The sequence below is a fragment of the Bombus impatiens genome, unplaced genomic scaffold (assembly GCF_000188095.3).
Source record: "Bombus impatiens unplaced genomic scaffold, BIMP_2.2 scf_1200, whole genome shotgun sequence".
Lineage (NCBI taxonomy): Eukaryota > Metazoa > Arthropoda > Insecta > Hymenoptera > Apidae > Bombus > Bombus impatiens.
Genome location: NT_177619.1, coordinates 148,941 through 166,207, shown reverse-complemented (window position 1 = coordinate 166,207; position 17,267 = coordinate 148,941). Strand labels below are relative to the sequence as shown.

Below are 17,267 nucleotides of genomic sequence, written 5' to 3'. Positions count from 1 at the left end.
CGAAACGAAATTTCAAAGATTCGTCTAATTTACTGTTACTGTTTCATGGTTCGCGTAGATGGTATAGTCTGCCAAAGTTTGAAGAAACTGAAACTTTGCGCATAGCATTACCATAAATTTTCTTTAAATTGTCTCTGTTCCCTGAATAAATAAAATACAAGTTTCACAATACCATATCGATACTACGTTTTCAGACGAAGAATCTCTCGAACAACGGTTTCGCGATTAAACTCAGCCACTCGAACATCGTACGACCAAAATTTCAACCCTTCGGTCGCGAGCAATAATTCTTCTTGGTTGCGAAGGTCGGTCTAACAGTTCATAAAAATTCTAGGACTTCGGAAATAAGGAGATCGCCGGTGATATTTTCATACGGGTCTGCTAACGTTCCACGAAAGTTCGCGACAAAAGGAAATAACGCCACAGGGAGAAAGGTCGCTAGGAAAATCTTGGAAGAGAGGGAAAAAAAGTGAAACTACAAATCGAGAATCGGACGAGACGTTTCCCATTCTCGATCGTCAAAACACCAAACCATTCGTAGACGCGTGATGTTGGCCGAAATCACCGTAATAAAATCTCGTCCCAACGATTCTGAGGAAACCAAGCGAGAAGAGAAAAAAAAAAAAGAAAAAAGAAAAGAACATCATTTTTACGAGTCCATATGTCTTTTGGGTGGGAAGAAAGCGTTCGACAGCGATGAAGGATACCAATGAAAGCGTAATGGTGCTCGACACCCTCGTTCTATTTTGCTCGTAAAACGCGGCTAAAACACCGACTCGAGCTGTGGATCGTGGTAAAAAGCCGCGTGAAGTTAGTCGAAATGTCTTTAAAGAATGCCTATAGCTTGGCACGAAACGTGCCACGGCTGATAAAAGTCCGACCATGATCCGTAGAAAGACTACAGCTACGTGGTCCAAATGCAATTTAAGAATGCTAGCGAACGTTCTGCCAGGAATTTCCTTTTTATGATCGCTTGGGAATTTTAATGCATTGACATAAGGGTAGTCTTTATGGAAGTAGGATTATGATCGTGTTGTATAGTAACATTTTAAGCGTTAATAATTCGGAAATTCTACGCGTGGAATTATTCACTTAGTGAATCAATTTCAGATGCGAGGTTTTAAGAGGTAAATTGTAAGGAGAGCAAAAACAGAAATTTTGAAATGTGATGTAGATTCAGGTGCTGGTCCAAAATTAAAAATCATAAAATTTTGAAGATAACTCTTGTACTGATTCATGTAAAGAGAATATGTATGGAAAATTCTATAACACAGGAAATACATTTATATGAAGAGATTATCTAGCGTTTTATAATTAAAAAAAAAATAGTGTACATCAAGAATCTTTTCTTATCCAATCTTTATAGTCCTCCAATTCTATTCATTACTCACATATATTTCACCTACTGTATAATTTCACTAGTAGACGCAAGATCCCGCCACCGCTCAGTACCACGTATCAAACACACATTCGATTACAAAGAACCAGCAACCATCAACAAGCAAATATTTCCTAAATTATATGTCCGAACGGGAAGAAAGTCGTCGAAAGGATCTAAACATCGATAATCAACTACCTACGATAACCTGTACTTATATCATACCTACTACATCATTTGTCAAACACAACTTTTCAAGCCCTTCGCGTGGCTGGTAATTTCGTCGAACGGCTTGCACGTTCACTTTCGCGAAACGGGCATACGCGAACGAGGGTGGCATTTTCACGGATATTCGAGTACAACCTCATTACGTTACGCGGTCGATCGACCGTCGCGTCGGGAAAGAGAAGTCCTAAACAGATTGTCCAATTCAGCGAAAAATTAGAGGTTCGGTAGATCGGCGTGCAGGCGATATGCTCTCGTTTCGAAGCCATTAACTTTTTCTCTGGTCTCGCGGATTCCCAGAGAATATATACGTGTACATATATATATAAAAGCGGTTGGATGTTACTCGCGTGACACACTTGCTAGTCCAACCACCATCCGCACCGGCTATTATTTCGTAATCCAACGTGAAAGTCGAGAGCCGAACCTCCGTAGAACCCACGAAAAGTTCGAGTGCTGGCAAAACTGTGCGCGAGTGTCTCCCGTCGTCGATGAAATTTTAATCCAATTAGAGCTCATCGTCGTTTTCCGCTCTCGTTCCTCCTCTCGAGCTATCGCCAGCCCCCGCGCCTCTCTTCTTCAACCTTTCCTCTCCGTCTCTTTCATTTCAGGTCCCTCCGTCTCTTTCTTTTTAGGTCTTCTCGTCTCTCTAGCTTTGGTAATGTGGGTGCACTCTAAAAGCTAAAATCAATAAGCGTTGACTACGAGAACGAGCACTTAAGATAGCCCCAAGATAATGACGCACCGCCGCATGAATAATAGAGGCGGCGCTTCTTTTAACCCCGCCGAATTTGCGAGGCAAAATCGCGCAGAGGCTAATCGATACGCGAACACCATCGTCCTCTCTCCACGCTTTTTCTCTTACAGTTTCGTCGTCTTGTTGGTTAGGTTAGAAAGCAACGAGTGCCTCGAATATATTTGCACACCTGAAGTTCTCTTTGGGAAATAAGGAACGAAGTTGGGAATGGTTTTAAATTAAAATACGAGGAGCTGCTGAAAGCAACGATGCTGTAACGAGTGGTTTCTCTCGATAAAACTCAGTTCTGTGTGTTTTAGATTGCTTACGTTACTTTGACTATTTTTATATTATACACCTACTGGATGGGGTAAGTTTGTTTGGAACTATGATTTTTAAAATAGTATCATTTGATATCTTAGAATTTTTGACTGCGCTTTCGATTCAATGAACAATTCTTTATTCTGGCAAATGACAGAACGGATTAAAATGATCTTTAAAAAAGTGACGTTTTCTTAATAGTATGTTAGAATAATGGAAGTTCTGCTGTACGTATAATCTACTGAAAGTTCCGTCTTTGTTAATGGACAATTCTCCAGAAATTTTGGTTACATTTGTGCTGGTAATTATGAAAGTGGCGTAAGTCGAGAAATCAAAAATATCGAGATTTTCATTTGTCTTACGTTCCATCGACTTATCACTTTTTGCTAAACAGCTGTAAAATGAGCAACGGTGTGAAGATGTCACTTTCATATTTATCTATACTATTTTAGTAGTGTAAATCAGGTGTTTTTTCTGCGTAAGCTGTGAGATATTTATGAGAAAAATATAATTAGATATTTTCGTTGTATGATGATACAACGTATAAAATATTTTATGAAACATCAATAGATCCTGAAACGGAATTTCATATTTTAGAATCATCATCGAAAAGAAGAGGACCAATATTATATTATAACTTACAGGTACCTTCATTATATGCAAGTGAGAGACTAATGACAAAAAAAGCAAATAAATATATAATGGATATATTAGCTTACATTCCACCGATTCGTCATGAATACTTTAAAGCCCTTAATATGCTCGAAAATTTTGTTGTCGAAGCAAAAGACGATTAATAATTATTTATGCAAAATTACAATATATGTATAATATATAAATAAATAAATCCGTTTGTTTTTAGGTTGCTTTCTTAATAAAATTCATTATTATCTATTATCATAAGTCTCTAACTAGGATATAATATGAATTTTGAAAATGGTGTAAGTCATTTAAGTATCTAAAAAACATCTTCGAATAAGTTGTCCATAAAGTTGTACAATGATATACAAATCTCTCTCTCTCTCTCTCTCTCTCTCTCTCTCTCTCTCTCTTTCTCTCTTAGAGGATCGCACATTTTACGAAACATTTTATTCTACAATGGAAATTCTACTATTTTTTAATATGCTCGAACGCGAAAGTCTAAATATCTGGAGACAAAATATATATAACTTACAATAATTTCATAATCACCGGTGTATTTAAACACAAATCGACATAAGTGAGTTATAAAAATCAAAATTTGGAAGATTTATCCAGCGTCACATCGTATATGGTTTACAAATATCTCACACTATCTACATAACAGGAGAGTAACAAATAAATAATCAAAAGTAACAAATACTACATATCAGTTTTTCAAAAAAAAAAAAAAAAAAGATAGAGGACCTCTCTTTCGAGATGCTCAATGACAAATGCACTTTCTAAATGATTAATAACACCACGACCAGACTAAACAAATAACACACGGCTGTCGTGGCGAATAGCGTTTCTGATATATCGCGTGTCATTAATGGACCGATACGATTAAAAATTGAAGTTTCCGCGTATTCCAGTTGATCAAAAATACGAAAAACAACCAGCGTGTGTCATTCGCCAATCCTCATCGCCCAATTTTCTGTCGATATTCTAAAACAAAGTGGCCGAAGAGTCTCGAACGTGCAGGTTGCCTGGCCACCGGAAAGCTTCGCAGTAAATAATTCAGCAGCGAGACAATACAGCGTATCGATCGAGCCACAATCACGAAACTCTTCGTTGGACGTGTGACGATGCATTCAGCATCCGTGTTTCGTTGTTTCGTTTGAAATGGAATCTTCCATTGAGTCGAACGAAAAAGAATTGAGCAGTTCAAGTGATGCAACGATGCGAGTAAAAAGAATTTTCTTTTTTTTTTTTTAGTGAGAAAAGATGTAAATTTTATGCAGAATGTAGCGATAAAACAATGTTTTAGTTACTAGAATTATTGCAAGAAATAGAAATAAAATTATAAGCCTCGATATCGCTGCAATTGAAAAAGATAAAAACACAGCGTCTGTAATTTATCTGGATGTATACAGGATGTCTCACAAAAAATTACTACAAGCAGTTTTCTCTGAAATCATCTTAGATATCGGCTTGAATTTTTTTATAAACCAAATGGTTCAAAGGGACTTGGAGTAGAACAAATTAGAGAGCATGGGTCTCCAGGCAGTAGAAAGGGTGCAATCTTGAATTTCCTTAGTGGAACGACATATTAACATTTGTTATTCAAATAGCTGCTAAAAGAAACCCATCCGTTCAAGTAATAAATGATGCACCAAGTTAAAAATTAACAAACATACACTTTTTATTAAAAAATTCTCATATCTGACACTTACAACATCTCCCATTACAAGTCGTCAACTAATAGCAAGAAAAAGTGAAGAAAAATTCATTTAGCATTTCGATTGATCAATTAAACGAGAGAAATTAAGGAAGCAAGAATAAAAAAGAAGCTGTGAAAAAAGGAATAAATGAGTAGAGTGAAGCGGAAAATAGCCAATTTCAAAAATAACAGATTAGACATTGACAAAAACCTCTCAGTCTCTTTTCCTTTCATACTTCCTCGCTTTATCTGTCTCCTTCCATCGCTCGAATCCTTTGAGACGCAACGAAGAGAAGTCAAAGAAGCCTATGAAAAGGTTGGCCGCCTTGTTCGCCCGCCTGTTCCAACCCTCTTCCCTTTCCTTTTTTTCGTTTTAATACTTCAGCAACCATTCTCCGCGAAGAATGTTTCCAACGTCTATGGAATCCGAGGATACGGTGCTTACGGTGCCTTTCGAAAAGCCAGGAGCAACGGCAGCATGGTGGAAAGTGACTGAGAAACTGGGAGAATGGATGCAGGTATGCGAAGAGCCGGGCACACGTCGACGCTGCATTATCGATTTACTACAACCACGCCGTGCACCGTCGCCGCGACATTTCCTACGCGACAGAACGCTCCTCGGCTCTCTCCTTGCCTGGTCTATCCACGTTTGCCTACGCGGAGGAATTCGAAAATGTGATGGATTCGACGCGATTTAACGAAAGACCGCGCCTCTTACGAATCACCGGTGGAAGCTCTCTGATGCCAGGCACGTGGAATAGAATCAGAAATCGAATGGATGGAGAAAATTCTCGGGATTCGTGGTATTCGGGAACGATGAAAGTAACACAAAGAACTCGAACGCGATAAGGTGATTCCTTGGTTGCAAATTGTGGGAATAATAGGTCACTGGAACAACAGAAAATTCGGTGCATTTAGGTTTACAAGGGAAATGATGGAGAATTTAGCCTCGACAAGGTGATTCGTAGTTGTAAATTATTGCAACGGGAAGATTTGTGTGAAGTGTTCGGAAGAGAAAATTCGGAGAATTTGTAGTTTCAAAAAAGATTAAGAAAGATTATACGAAAAGTCAAAAGCGTTTAGAACGGAAAGGAATAAAAATTTCTAAGAATTTTTCATCTTAAAGAAACACAAGGAATTATATATAAAGAGAAATCTGGTTATAGAGAGTCAATCAAAGAACTTAACCTTAGAGTAAACTTTTTGACAGGGCTCGAAAAGCTTCTTTAAATCCCCTATGCCTTTCTCCTAATGGGTATAGAAACCTTTTCTGAGCATCAGATTAGCAAAATCGCTCTTGTCAGAAGTTCGCCAAGTTACAAAGAGTTGAAGCTCGACTTGAAATTCTGCCATTCAAAAAGAAACGAACGCGGAATCAGTCAGATACGGAAGAAGGTTGCTCGGTTCTCCAACACGCAGACGATAGTCAGACGAAATACTCGTGTCGAATTTCCATTTCATCCGATCGCGATTCCCCTTTCACCGAACAGTAGAAAACGTTTAGGTGCAGAACCGCCCTATTTCTTTCTCTAACTCTGTATGTGCGCTTCGATCGCGGTGCACGAGTAATTACATGCGTCAGCTGGTCTCTGCAGTGGCGCATACAACAAAAGCAGCCGGATTTTTTCGTTCGCCAAGAAATCCCAGACTCATTCCATCCGAGATTACCGTCAGACACGTTCATTGTCTCGTGCCAGTTCACATTTATCCGCCGGGGTCACCGTCGCAATTCCGCCATTTATCCCGCTACTCCGGCTCTTCCGTTGCTTATGGGGGTTTACCACGTTTACCCGCGAATCGTATTTTTCAGCCGCGCAACGAAGGGACATCAGGCCCCACTGTCGCGTGAAGCGATAATTAATTAACGCTACGAAACGTGGAAAAGCTCCACTTCCCGGATGACCGTGCAATTTGTTCTGCCGTGTGCGTCGTGGCGTACAAAGGTGATTTTTCTGGATTAACCCTTCAGATATAGTCGCCGCCGATAGCTGAAACGGACATTTAAAATGTGAAACACGACTGCGCTTACAATTTGTCAGAAGCTGATCAAGCTGTAAAGAGTTAAAACAAAGGATCAACGTTGCGTTAACGCAACATTTGACTTTTCTCAGTCAATTTACATAATTGACTTCCGCTTTTTTAACATTTTGACGGCAAAAGGAAACTTCAAAGGAGCAATGTTTTATGTAAACTTTTAATTTCCTCGCGGAACGAATATAGCCAAAGAATTATGCGATGTTACCGTTGACAGGCTGTCTTTTTTTTTTACCCGTCTGTGCATTTCTTCCCGTCATGAAACACGAAGTTTACTCATCATCCGGGGAAAACGTTTCCCAGCTCCCACAGGTGGCTTTAGAAGCCGTGTATCAAGCGTGTTTGCTCGAGGAATGTTTGTGCGGTCTGTCGTGAACATGCAAACATGTCTTAATTTCCATGCATAAAGGCTTCTCTGCCCATGGCATCAATATTTCCAACGTTTCATTGAGAGGTTCTTCGGAAAGAAGCCATATTCCGTGTAGAATAAGCGAATAGCACAGAATTGTTGTAGGCTTCAATCAAGATTTCACCATAGACGTTGTATCATACCATACAGAAGATGGAAAACTGAAGATAATTGAAAAATAGCAAAGCTTTTCTTTGAATTTGCAAAGTTTTGTTTTATAATTTTATTATATTTTATAATAAAATATAATAATTTACACATTATATCGTAAATGATACAATTCTTCAGTTTCCTTGTTTATAGAATCTTGTAAAAAATTAGTGATGACCGATATTTTTCTATTTCTTGAGATAAATATTTCTATCTCAGAGTTAACTTCTTCAAAAAAATCTCAATCATTGCAACACATTCGAATTTTCTTCAAACTCACGAAATTTCCGAATAGAAAGATCTTGCAACTCGGTCTACAGTCACTCGTTCGATAGAGAATTTCATCAGCATCGCTACTAGACGAAATATTAATCCACTACACCAAGATTATCTCTTTTCCCATCCCAATTTTCCGACCCTCCTATCACATCGGGCTTTTCTCTTTACAAACGACACCGTAGCACGCGCAAAACATCGCTGCACCATACTTCATCGCCATCCAGCCAACACAGCGTCGTTTCAACCGAAATAAAACCTTGGCTACGTTATCCGCCAGGAATCGAACTCTTCAATTACGCGAGGTAACGATCACAACCGAGTCAGGCTACAAAGCAACAAACAACCTGTACACGCGCATACATGTATATCGTGAAAAAACGGCAGCAAAGTATCGAGATTTTATTTCCATCAGCGTGTTCTCATGACGTATTTCTCAAAGCGTCGCGAGACCCCGGTTTCCAAGAATTTATCTGAAATTCGATTTAGTGCGCGACGCGACGCATCGACATCGAGTCGTGATTTGCATGCCCTCTCGAAAACAAGACTGTCTATGGGTTGAAACGCGGAACCGGCCCGTCCCACCTTCGATTCACTCTAACGAAAGGGGTGAACTCGTACAGGGTTCCATGAATATTTCATACGTATCTCGCGGTGTATCGGCAACTCTTCCCACCCCCAATTCTCTCTCTCTCTTTCTCCCTTTCTCCATCATCTTTTTTCTGTTCGAGCTCACGCTTTGTAAAACAGGCTGGCGCGAATGAAAAAGCTTGCTGCGTATGCGTCGTATAATTTCGAGGTTGATTCTCGACGCGACAACCCTCGCAATATCCCTTAACATTCTCCTTAGAAGCGGCACAGGAATGGTTCTTTAAACTGGTAGCTACGTTTCCTTTCTTTCGTTCTTTATTTCCTTTTCTTCTCCCTTTTTGTATTCCTTTTCTTTTCACTGTGTTTCGTTTTCCCTCGCATTTTCACCCCACCATCATAATCAGAACCGACAGAGCCACAACGTTCTCTGGCCTCCCGTGAATACTCGCCGTCCTTTTTTACGATGGAAATTAACGGGGTATAATGTAAATCCTCTTTCAACCTCCCACCCCCAACCCCTTTCGTGTATCCTTTATGCGTCGTAATGCGGATCTCGTCTCCGCGGCGTACTGTGTAATTAGCGTGGTAAATATGTATAAAACGTAGCCGGGCTTTCAACGATAACAATCTTCCGCGGCGAACGACGCGATGTCGGGAATTTTTCTTGAATAATTCTGTTTTAAAACGAGCGGATGGCGCAGCGTGGAAAATCGAGACGAGTCGGTGTTTCGTTGCCGCTAGGAGGAGAGAGGACACGGGGAAAACGAAATTTTCCACGGTTTCTCGACTCTCAACGTCATGGTTGTCCTTTTAGAATCACGCTTATCTCTATCTCCTAGCTAAGTTGATTTTTTGTCAATCGTGTTTTTCTATCGTCAAAAGGTTGCCTAAGTTTGCAAAAAAAGATATGCAAGAATCTTAACACACTGGCTCGCGAAAGTATTTGAACATCGACCATAGAATATTTTATGCGAATATTGCGCGTCTTATGTGAAACATTTTAAAATTTCATTAGCGATGAAACGTAATCATATTAACCAAAGAAACCAATCCGGGAATACATATATAAATTATAGAATATTTATTTCGAACATATATTTAGTAGAAGTTAATATGCCGCACGAATAGTTAATTGTTATCTCTGATAATAGAGAATAAAATGATAATTATTTTTATCTATAACTTTATGGTCAAATTATATCTCGCAAAAAATAAACAAATATCTAAATACCTTGGAGTAGTGGTGTATAGAAATATGTTTTACGGATCTCCATTAAATCTCAATCTTTATGGAGATTGATGGAGACTTAATGAACATGTATGAAAAATCATATCGTTATCTTTACTAACAAAGAATAAAATAATAACGACTACTCTTATCTGTTATCCTTTTATGATCAAGTTATATCTCGCCAAAAATAAACAAGTATCTAAATACTTTCGTATGGTAGTGTATAAAAATATGTTTTATGGATGTCCATTAAATCTCAATCTTTATGGAGATTGATGGAGACTTAATGAACACTATTCTCTTTAATAGACCGATCTTTTGTCCCGTTTTATTTCTCTTCTTAATCCTAACTGCTTTTAATAAAATAAGACATAATTGGCCAAGAAATGAAACAACTTTCTTGAAAGTTTCGCTCGTAAAGCTAAAGTTGGAGCGAAGAAGTAAAACGTTTTAATTTCCATCATACCGGAATTTTATGTATATCCTTCGAAACTTTATCGCTAAGCCTTATTTTTATTTTCCTCAAGTTGCTTCAGATCCCATCTAAATTTACAAGTTACAAGAAACCCGCTATCGATGCATGCGATTTTAATTCAGAATTCCATCGGCGACCTCCAACGACTACGTCGAGCTCGCGGTATGTACAGACAAATCGTGGAATCGATAACGACAAAGTTTCGAATTCTACAACGAGTATTACGCGAAAGTATCAGCGTACAGGTCGAGTAAGTCCGACCGCGACATTATACAGTCGACGCTAAAGTTATACCAAGCGTTTGCGAGGGCGGCATGGAAACATTTCCGGTAGCTTCATTCAAATCAGAAGAATAAATAACGAAGAGGCGACCGTGTCAATACGTCAGCATCGATCGTTTGCTAAAACTTGCCTCGTTAAGGAGTCATCAGCCAGAGGAAAAAGCCATCTAGATGTGCCGCGACAAGAAAAATTCAAGCCCAAGAGTATTTCGATACGTTCCGAACTCATTTGCAATGTTGAGTAGAAACGAGAATTCGATATTTTAATTTCACTGGTACGATACGTGGGAGTATTTTTTTATAACCATTGTGAATACGCGATTATCAAATCACAGTGTGTCTTACCTGGGTTATTTCAAAAGTTAAGTTGTTATATTTATAAGTTCAGTTATATGTATTGCTCCTATGGTCACTATATGTATGGTTTAGGGTCAGAAATTTAACGACCTTCAATTTGACTCACGAAGGAACATCCATCGAACAACGAAACAGAAATAATAATATAACAATGCAATATAAAGAACAATACGATTCAATCTGGAATAGACCTAAGTAGTCGCCGTCAGAAGTTACAAGCTAAAATAATCTCTACTGAATAATCTACTTTAATACAAAGTAATATACCGTTAAATGCCCAAGAGCGTAGTTTGAAATAATATTATTATTCCAACAATTTCCCACGATTGCCAAGAAACGGGAGTCCTCGAAGAGAGACGAAGAAAATCCCGCGTTCGGAGCGCGGCGTATTAAAAAACAATGAACGCTTCAAGTTACCAGTGACGGCAACTACAAATACTCTCGTCGAAGTTAACAACAGCCACTTTGAAAGGATGCAGCTGCAGCTATACGCCTAATTCCCAGGCCAGTCGTTCACACCGCAGTCGCTTTTCCGCTCTGCGTTCGCGAAACGCAACTTTACCAACGACCTTTCCTGCCGTACGTTTAATTCCGAAATCAGTTTCACCGTGCAGTTGAAATAACTTGCCCGGAGTTCGCCGCCAGAGAATATCTCAGCTTCCTCAGCTCAGGCTACTATTTCTCTCTCTCTCTCTCTCTCTCTCTCTCTCTCTCTCTCTCTCTCTCTCTCTCTCTCTCTCTCTCTCTCTCTCTCTCTCTCTCTCTCTCTCTCTCTCTCTCTCTCTCTCTCTCTCTCTCTCTCTCTCTCTCTCTCTCTCTCTCTCTCTCTCTCTCTCTCTCTCTCTCTCTCTCTCTCTCTCTCTCTCTCTCTCTCTCTCTCTCTCTCTCTCTCTCTCTCTCTCTCTCTCTCTCTGTGTCTCCTGACGAGAGTCATGAGACGGAGAAAACTGCCAGAAGGAGAAAGGGGTAAGCATGACAAACTGGCGTGCTTAAAATTAACGAAACGTTATGTACACTTTCGTCAAAAACAGCAAGGGAATTTATTAGTGTTGATAACTATGTAGTAACTTGCGACTTGCAAAATTTCATTAGTAATATTAGCTGAATCGTACAAAAAGATTTTGATTAGTTTCGTTTTATTGAGTGAAACTTTAGTTGCACAGATGAATTCGTCTAATCAAAACCACCATCTGCTTGGATGATGGGATACATTTGATTGAAAAATAGAAGAAAATTAGAGATAATAATGGAATCTTCAGTCGTTATGATTACAGCGTATGATTTATAAATCAAATTTGTCCGTCGTTTGTAATGTATCAATTTCGAATTAATTATTTCACGTTATTTATATCAGTTACAAAATATATAAAGCAGCAACTTTTCTTCACACGCAATACAGTTTGAGTAAAATTAATACTGGGTGTAGGAATATACTCAGAACTAAGCTATTTCCTTTTCTTAATAAATCCTACGAAGATTGCACGAGCCATAGTGTAATTGCACCGAACGCTACGACACACTGCTTTAATCTACCACCAATTAACCCTCGAACTGACAGAAGGCTATTAAACGTACCACCAATTTCAAGCGTCTAAAAATTACTCGGCAAATTACTTGTCTCAGTTCAGTTTTCACCGTATGCAATTGGCGAATATCAAGAGCGTTCCAGCTTCAGTTAACCAATCTTAAGAAAACTGACCTTCCACACATCCTATCTACATCTTTATGAATAACTAAATAGTTTACGAATAGCAACATTTGTAAACACGTTCTATGAATATATTATTTGTGTGATATGAAACATTTCGAAACTTCATTAGCGCTGTAACGACAACCAACTATCCTATTATATTGGTAAATTTTGAAAGTAATCCAAAAATGTATATAGAAATTATTATATATATTTAAAGAAAAAGAGAAACCAGCAGCATGTAATAGAATTTTTTCACATGAAGCTTTGGTTTTTAGCAAAATAACTCTATCCCTCTGCACAATATTTTATCCCTTTGACAATATTTTATATACAATAGTTGACCAACGACTTCGGAACATTTTTGAAATGGAAGTTTTTGAAGCGAAAATTACCTGCTACCCTATGAAAAGAATGATTGAAAGGTAATTTTATAGCCAATATCCTCCGACATAAATAGCCATTTTTTGAAAATTGCTTGACAACAATAAATTATATCTATTATCCTATCGAAAGGATGTGTTACGCCACGAGGCTTACCACAGGCTGTATTTTCTAACCGTCGCTCGCGGTCCTACAGTGTCGCAGGCAGATCGTCTTATCTGCCCGCCGGATCATATACAATGGTCTGACGAGCAAAATCAAATAGTCTAACGAATTCATTTAGAGATATCGTAAAGTTGTATCAACTTTCTGTAATATATTCATCGTTTTATTATCAAATATATTATTTTATGTTAACCTGTTAATGCAGTGTTACATTCATTGAACCACCTGTGTTATCTTAGTCGAAACAGGGGAACGACTATTTCGCGGCGTCGATTAACAGAATCGTATCGAGAATTTACGCCTCTCGCTGACGCGTTTTCCTAGCGACCGCGTCTCTCCGCGAACGGTCGTAACAGGATGATTGGACGATAACTTATAATTGTTTTATTCATGCAACCTAATTATCTACTAAAACGAATGGCTATTTCTCGGAAACAAGTTAACAGCGAAACATACTTTGATTGACGCGTTCAATTTAAACCTTGAATAAAGAGAAAATACATATGTACTGTCTGTTCTGAAATTATGGCGAAAAAATTCAAGATATATTATAGATTAAGAAACAAATGTGTCATACCTAACAAACTCTTCGATGATCAGGTAAATCTGTGGATGAAGCGATCCGATTGTATATGGCAAATAACGTGATTTAACAGAGGCGTGACGTGCCACAAATCGTGCAACAGCGTGAGTGGAATCTGGATAGCCGGAGAGGAACGCGACACGAGGAGCACGAGGCGATGCAAGGAAGCAGCCCAACACGACCTGACATGATTTAACAGAATTCTACGGAGCACCTATGGAACCACGAGAAACACACAGAGAGGAAGAGAGAGAGAGAGAGGCAGAGCGATTCGACGAGAGAACGTGTGCGAGGACGAGAGTAAATCAAGCACACGTGACTCGCGGCGGCGTTAACCGCTCTCACAAGCGGATATGGGATCAACACCTGCATGTATCATCGTCGTCGACGGTGTGTATTGCCGTCAGATGTACTGGACGATCGCAGATGCTCGTACGATGCTCGCTTCGTACGACAGTTGCTCGATGTTGTATAAGCATCCGGGACTCGGCCACTGAATGGGTTTGTCAAGCTTTTAGAGACGAAGTATCGAGTGGCAAGATTTACTGTACATACTGAGAGATTCGCGATTAACATGCTTGCCGAGGATGACGACATATGGTGGTTCCGATTGCTTAAGGCATGGTGACATGACGTCGTCGCGATTTAGCACCGATAACGTTACGCGATTCAACAAAATGCACATACTGCTCGATATTATTAGAGGATAGTTGCTGTGAACGATTCTATTATATTAACCGAATATATAGAATCGAAGAAATTCTATAGGTTTAATGGATTGAGTATGGTATTATTTCCATGATACTAAATACAGATTGATTTTAAGATAATTGCACAACAAGCTGTACAGGTATAAGAATTGGATATAAAAGTTAAAGTGACATAGAGAAATCCCCTAGTTGATTTGAGGAACGATAGTAAATGCTTAATGTGAATATATCTTTCTAATGACGAATAACAACTAACGAAAGGATGACTTCAATGTCTTTTATTACTTTTGCTCAGAATATATTTATATATTAAATATTTGAAGATTCTTCGTTTTGTGTACATATCCGTTCTGTTTCGGCTTTAAGATAATTACAGCGCGTTTAACTTAAGATATTCTACATCTTAATCTTCGAATATTTGAAGGATTATTGTAAGATTAGAAATAACTATTAGAGAGATCTATAACTTTCATTTTAAAAGCAAAGAGGATATAATGTGATGAGAATTAAGAATTATATCGCAGATATTTCACATAAAACGCAATACTTTTCAATAGTTACGCAATCTAGTACGACATAATAAAGTTGCAATGATATTATCTGGCGTGTTCTACTCACATTTTGTTGACGAAGCGAGCAAGAGGAAATTAGAAACACATCATCGAGCGGAGTGAAGGTAATCGTCGAGAACTCGTTTCGTGGAATACTCGCCACAATTTCACTTCCATTTCACCGTGTTCTCGTAACGAATTGCGTTCCTTGAGATCTACGTTACAAATTTTCCTTTAATTTTACTTCTCTTGAAAAAACTAGTTCAATATTTCAAACACATATTTTTGCAATGATTAATACTAATTAAATTGATCGTAATATACACATACACCGTTCTTTGCAATAATTTAATTCTTTTCTAATTTAGACTGACAGAAAATGATATAAAAATGAAATATTTCTGTACCTGTGATATATTGATATTCTGAGATGTGAATCGTACGACGTACAACTGTGAACTATTCATTGATATTGGCGATAATATACAATACATGCGTGCATCTACGGTTGTGTTATTATTATTGCTTTCATGAAAGACTCGGAGCAGATAAATATATTCTGCGCCTTAAAATAATAATTTGAGACTTCCCTTATATCAATGGAACTTCTATGTGGAATTATAATCTTAAATAATTGAAAACATGTTTGTAATTTAAAATGTTTCAAATATTATCTTTTAAAATATAGAAATGTGTTTAGTATTAAATAAATTTTTTGCAAAATAATCTTAGTATTATCCAAATGTAGAAATAAACTCATCATATCGGGTGACTGCATAGGGCGGATTTAAATCTGAGTCACGATTATCTCAAATAAGGAATCACACGTACTAATCATATGAACACAGTATCTCTTTTATCGTCTTATCTTCTGATATAACTCACAAGTACATTTTTGCAAGATAAGAAAGCGAAAAATGTCCACAAGACTTTATTATATTATGCTGTTTAATATAACATAACATAATAGTCTAATATTTATTTCAATCCATAATACAAGTAAAGTACAAGTAAGTAAGTAAAGTAGTACAAGAAGTAAATAAATTCATTTATTAAAGCTACATTTCATACAATGTACATATATGAATATTTATAGACACTAAAATGTAGAAAAACTCGAAATGAATGAAGGAAATGTTTGTCTCTTTTCATTCATTCACAAAATACCGGTCTACTAGTCAGCCATTGTTCCCCTTCTTTTTTTACCAAACACTACATTCAATTTTATTCATCAAAATTAATATGTATTCAGAATAAAATTGAAATACGTAATAACAAATATAAGAGTTTTAAAACGATGTATGTAATTATTACAATTATTTCCGCATATCGAATAAATAACGTTCTAAATCAAAATTTTTTAAAATATAGAGACGCTTTACGTGCTTACCTGCGCTGTTTTGACTCAAGTTGTTAGGCTCTTCTTTCGCTTGACACCTTAAACACTCGTCGTGACTCTATTTTCCTGTCTAAGGTGCTACTATTAATAGAAATTACATATACCGAGGAAATAACGTGTCCTTTGCACTTTGTCTGTGAAACTACGTAACACGGTACACTGATTACGCGCAACATTCATTGAAATAATTAGAAAAATTTACTTTGCGATCGACAAGCTGTGCCACTGACCATGGTCTCTGGTAAACTGCGCGAGTAGGATGCGCAGTAGGCCAGCACACGTGTTCTTTGCGGCATTATGCTTGATACTGGCGACAGCTGTGGACCAGCCTTTCAAGACATAACCTTTTCCAACAATACGTACTATCATTGGCGATATAGGGTCAATGCTCCCGTCAATCTAAATTACGCGGTTAAATTCTTGACCTTGTCTTTCCAGTCTGTTAAAATCTTCGCCTTTTTTATCGAATTTTTAACAAAACTGTTTGGCGATACAATTATTTCAATTTTATATTATTGGGATGTTGGATGAATTCGTAAAGAAATCTGTAAAAAAGTTTAAAGAGAAATTTTTTTAAGTTTGATCTACATTTCATAAAATTAGAACTTTATTAAATAACTTGCGTTTTTATATGGTAACTTTTGTAACTTTATGGTAATTTCATGATTTCGTTTGTGAAGAATTTTAGGTCTTTTTCGTATACAATGTCCAACTAGTAACATTTATTCGAATTAAACATTTCGTTATTTCTTAAATGTTTACAGTTTTGGAAACGCAACGATCTTTCTGAATAATTCAATACGTTATCTTATACACGCATCTTAATTAATTATTATGAAAGAAATATTTTGTTACATATTTATTTTCTTTTCAGTGTATTCAGTATACGCAATAATTACAATAGAAGTAAAGAAAAAAGAACTGTATAAGATCACAATGGAGTTACGAAGGTAAATACGTTTTACAATTTTAGCTCTTTC

General features: G+C 37.6%; 1 long non-coding RNA gene across 1 annotated transcript; it reads right to left on the bottom strand.

Annotated features, from left to right (window-relative positions):
- Positions 1-1,344: 1,344 nt before the first annotated feature.
- LOC105681536 lies at positions 1,345-16,597 on the bottom strand. Its single transcript, XR_001102685.3, has 3 exons — positions 16,279-16,597; positions 14,956-15,103; positions 1,345-2,284 (listed from the first exon to the last, which is right to left on the bottom strand). It is a non-coding gene; the product is annotated as an uncharacterized LOC105681536 (long non-coding RNA).
- Between the last annotated feature and the right edge of the window lie 670 nt (positions 16,598-17,267).